The 5,000-nt window shown below is 44.6% G+C and overlaps 1 non-coding gene across 1 annotated transcript; it reads right to left on the reverse strand.

The window, feature by feature from the left end:
• Positions 1-4,735: 4,735 nt before the first annotated feature.
• On the reverse strand, positions 4,736-4,854 carry LOC142967488 (5S ribosomal RNA). Its single transcript, XR_012958758.1, has one exon. It is a non-coding gene; the product is annotated as a 5S ribosomal RNA (ribosomal RNA).
• Between the last annotated feature and the right edge of the window lie 146 nt (positions 4,855-5,000).

The following is a 5,000-nucleotide window of genomic DNA, read 5'->3' on the forward strand; positions in this document are numbered from 1 at the left end:
TTTAATCATTTCCTTCCAGTTTCTATCCCTAGCTTTAGCCCCATCTTTCCCTACATAGACTCCTAAGATTTTCCTCTCCTCGTCAGTTACTTTAAAACCCCATTTGTTTGTGTCAAACCCTGCCTCCTTGAAAACCATTATTTCTGATTTAGAATTGTTTACTTTTGCCCCAGAGGCCATCTCATAGTCATTTATATGCACCATGACCCTCTCTATATGTGTACTGTTATTTAAAAAGATATTTATATCATCCGCGTATTGAATAACTTTGACCATATTCCCTCTCTCGGTTTTAATCCCAGCTATTTCATTGTCATTAATTATGCTTAAAGCCAACGGCTCCGCCACAAGGCTGTATAGCATGGCAGACAGGGGGCAACCCTGCCTAATGGACCTCTGCAGCTCCACAGGATCAGTCAAGAAACCGTTGACCTTAACGCGGCTTCTAGCCTTTTTATATAATAATTTCACCCAATTTATGTATTTTTCACCAAACCCATATTTATTTAATACCTCCCACATAAACTCATGTTCCACCCTGTCAAATGCTTTCTCTAAGTCTATCCCTAATAAACACCCCCCCTCTCTATTCATACTATCTACTAGGTTTTTTATTGCAATTATATTATCACTTATATCCCTATCCGGAATGCTATAGGTCTGAGTGTCAATGACAATAGTTTTAATTACCTCTCTCATCCTATTAGCCAACACCTTTGCTATGATTTTGTAATCTGTATTTAACAGGCTTATGGGTCTGTAATATTCCAGCCTATCTTTTGTACCTTTCTGCTTGTATATTAATGTGATAATCCCTTCCGATATCTTGTCAGGCATGATATTTTGCCTCGCCATCTCATCAAAAACATGTAACAAAATGGGAGAGAGTAAAACAGAAAACTCGTTATACACCTCGGCAGTAAGGCCATCAGAACCTGGGCTCTTATTGTGTTTAAGGCTTTTTATGACTGCCTCTATCTCCTGCCTAGAGATAGGCAAGTCACAATAATTTTTATCATTTTCACTTATTTGGGTTCCTATCTGATTCGTCATTTTTACTATGTGCTCCTTTAGAGGCCCTTGCCCTTTATACAGCTCACTATAGTAGTCTTTTACTATTTTTAAAAGGTCCTTGCTTTCAGTGCATACTAGGTCCTCGCTGCTCACCAGTTGATTTATATATTGCTTCTCTTGTTTTATCCTCTCCAGCCCCAGAAAAAAACCCGTGCTTTTTTCCCCTTCAAGCAGGAACTGCGACCTACTCCTGACCGCGGCGCCCTTGCAACGTTTGGTCTCAATATCCGTCAGTTTATTCCTATATAATTCATAGTTTTCACTATTATAATTTGTATCTAGCTCCATCTTCTCTAATTCCTTGTTTAATAAATCATTTAACATGCTCTCCTCTCTTTTCTCTTCCCATTTTTTATTCTTACTATAACTAATGCTTATTTTCTTTATTCTTAATTTAATTTCCTCCCAGTATTCTATTTTATTATCTACATATGGCATGTCATATGCACTTTGGGTTAGTAATTTCTTTACTTTATTCTTATACGCTGTGTCCTCCAACAAACTGTTATTATAGCACCATGTGCCCTTGCCTTTTTTAGCCGTGCTGTCACCAAATTTTAAATCCACGTACGCGTGATCGCTCCATGCATTAAACACATACTTCATGTCAGTAACCCGTTTAACTAGACCCGAAGCCACCAGGCCCAGGTCTATTCGGGTTTGTTTTAACTTGCCCAGGACAACCTGTCTTCTAGAATAACCCCTTGTCCTAGGGTTAATTACCCTCCATACATCCATTAAGTTTTTTTCTATCATGATATCTTTAAGTGCAGTTCTACTCGTGTCACACCTAAATTTATCATTATAATTGTCACTACTACTAAGCGTGATATTATAGTCCCCTAGAATAATAGTATTATTATTTATCCACTTGTTCAGACTTCCGAAGAAGTTTCTGCGTTCCTCCTCAATACTGGGCGCATGTATATTAATCAGTCTAATTATATCACTATTTATTAATATATCCACTATCACACACTTGCCATTGCTAGCTCTATATACACATTTACTACTAGTACTAAGTTTTCTGCTAATTAGTACTGCGACCCCTCGTGCTCGCCCAATACCCTCCTGGGAGTAAATCACCCCTTTCCACAGTTTTTGAGCATGGCTGACAGCCTTTAGGTCCCACCCAGTTTCTTGAAGACAAATTATGTCCACATGTTTGTTCCTATCAAACACTGCTCTCATTTTACCTGGGTCTTTTAAGCCATTGGCATTAAAAGAAAGAAAAGACTGAGAGTCAAAGGCCATGAGGGCTGTCAGTAAAGGCACATAAAGCATAGCAAAACAAAACATGGTGTTATTTTTTCAGTGCTTTATTCCGATTATCAGACCCTTTTATAATCTCTCCATCCCTTTTCCTCACCCTTTGGCCCTTCTCGATGTCCATGTCTGAGTCCGAGGGGTCACTTAATAGCAGCGGGGAGCCGCAGTTCCCAATGTCTTGAGGAACAAAGCTGTCCAGGGAAGACCCCATCGCCGCCTTTTCCTCAGCCCTCTTTCGCAGCTCTACCTCTGCGTCTTCCAATAGCACCGCCTTCGGTTTCCTCGCAACCAGTCTCCCCACTCGGGCCTTGCCCGGCTTGGTCTGGACTTGCTCCTTCAGCCTGGCACTGGCTCGTGCCTCTCCCACCTTTAGCTCTGGCTGGCTGGGCACCAGCCTTGGCCCACTCAGATCAATCTGGCTGGACGCCGTCTCCGGCACCTCCACTATTTCAGTTCTCCTCCCTGCATCGGTCGTCCTCCGTGGCTTCACCACCACGCCTGCTGCTGTCACTGGCTCCACCCCTGCACCTGCCCTTGTCACTGGCTCCACAACTGCACCTGCCTCTTTCGCTGGCGCCGTAGCTGCACCTGGCGCTGTCACTGGCTCCACTGCTGCACCTGCCCTTGTCACTGGCTCCACAGCTGCACCTGCTTTCACCGCTGTAGTCTCTGCCATACAGGCTGCAGGCTTCGGCCTCATTACAGCCATAGTCATCGCCGTTCTCTCTTTGTTCAGCTCGCTCACACAGGTCCCCGCAGCAGCCTCATCATCCTCTTCCTCCTCCATCTCCTCCTCCTCCTCCTCCTCCTCGTCCACGTCCTCCTCCACGGTGCCAGTGCTCGACGTACCGTCGTCGCTCTGCACCTCCTCCTCCTCCTGCTCCTCCTCCACCTCCTCCGCAGTCCCCACCATCTCCTCTTCTGTCACCTCCACATGGCACACACAGCTGTCCGGTGCCCGCTTACATCCCTTGCATTTGTTAGTCTTTCGTGTGGAACACTCCCTAGAAAAATGCCCTTGCTCTCCGCAGGTGTAGCATGTGAACTCAGGGCATTCTCTTTGAACATGCCCAGGCTGCATGCAGAGCCTACATATTTTGGTCTGCCTGTCATGAATTACCCGGAAATACTCCGAGCCCAGCACCGTGTTAAATTTTGTAGAATATGGTAGCGAACGGACTCTTTCGTTGAATTTAACTCGTAGAAATCGAGTGCCGTCCGTCACCTTAGAGCCTGGCCACATTCTGCGTCTAATAGGTGACATAGGCGTTACCCCCCAGCTATCCAGTCTCAAAAAGATATCATTGTCTCTGATATAATAGGGCAGATTGAGAAAAGAGACGATGAGCTCGTCGTTAGTGATCTCTCTAGCATGAACCCTTGTTTCCCCAATCTTAAAACCCTCCATCAGTTTTTTCTTACCCGTTATGTTGCTCATTGTGAGTTCAAACTTCTTTTGGCCGAGCACTCTGCACGCCAGTAACGCACCGCACAACCTCTGCACATGACTGATGAGCTCGATAGCACTCATAGTCTCTCCGCCTTCCATCTCCACGTTCACAGTTAGGCTCCGTGAGGCCCGTTCCTCCGTTCTTGTAACAGCATCGCTGCCGTCTCCATTCTTCGTCAGTTCTCCCGTTCTTTTAACAGCATCACTGCTGTCACCATTCTTCGTCAGTTCTTCCACACCTTTGGCACCACCACTGCCCCCGTTCTCCGTCAGTTCTACTGTACCGTTGTCAACACCACGGCCCTCTCCGCCCACCACCAAACCGCTGGGGTTATCCGTAAGAGTTAATGTGAGTTCATTCCAGGTCGGGTTTACCGGGTGGTCCGCCATTTTGGGGGAAAAAAAAAAGGACTAAAAACGCCCCTCAAAAAAAACACGGGGGATAGCTCACAAAACACGGAAAAAAACGCTTCCCCCCGCTCAGTGAGACACTGACGGGGGTACTACTGACAAAATCAGCTGAGCAAAACCAAAAAAAACCTTCTCTTAGGACATGTAAAACAAACGAAAGGAGAGAGAGATAAGAGGAGAAAAACAAAGCACAGCCGTGTGCTTCCTCCAAGGAGGAAGTAGCTCTAACCCACAATGCACTCTGGTCTGAAACAGGACAGAGAGGTGTGGCCGTAAGCAAGTTTGTCTCCAACAAATAGTTCTTTAAAACCTACAACAGTAGGTCAATTTTAAAACGTTAACGAACCTAAACCAGTTCATTAATTAACATTCCAAAAATAAGAAAATATTGATATATTGATTGATTCTCTTTTCCCTTTTTACCGTGACCCACATCTTTGTATGCATCTCTTCTTCAATCTTGCCTTTTTCTCATATTTCTCAAGTGAAAAAGCAGCAGTGTCCTCTGCCTTTTGGAGAGAGAAGTGAAAAAACTTACAGCACCCGGTATTCCCAGGCGGTCTCCCATCCAAGTACTAACCAGGCCCGACTCTGCTTAGCTTCCGAGATCGGACGAGATCGGGCGCGAACAGAGAGGTATGGCCGTAAGCAAGTTTGTCTCCAACACATAGTTCTTTAAAACCTACAACAGTAGGTCAATTTTAAAACGTTAACGAACCTAAACCAGTTCATTAATTAACATTCCAAAAATAAGAAAATATTGATATATTGATTGATTCTCTCTTCCCTTTTTACC

Source organism: Anarhichas minor, unplaced genomic scaffold, assembly GCF_050575085.1.
Source record: "Anarhichas minor isolate MPS153535 unplaced genomic scaffold, ASM5057508v1 ptg000037l, whole genome shotgun sequence".
Taxonomy (NCBI): domain Eukaryota; kingdom Metazoa; phylum Chordata; class Actinopteri; order Perciformes; family Anarhichadidae; genus Anarhichas; species Anarhichas minor.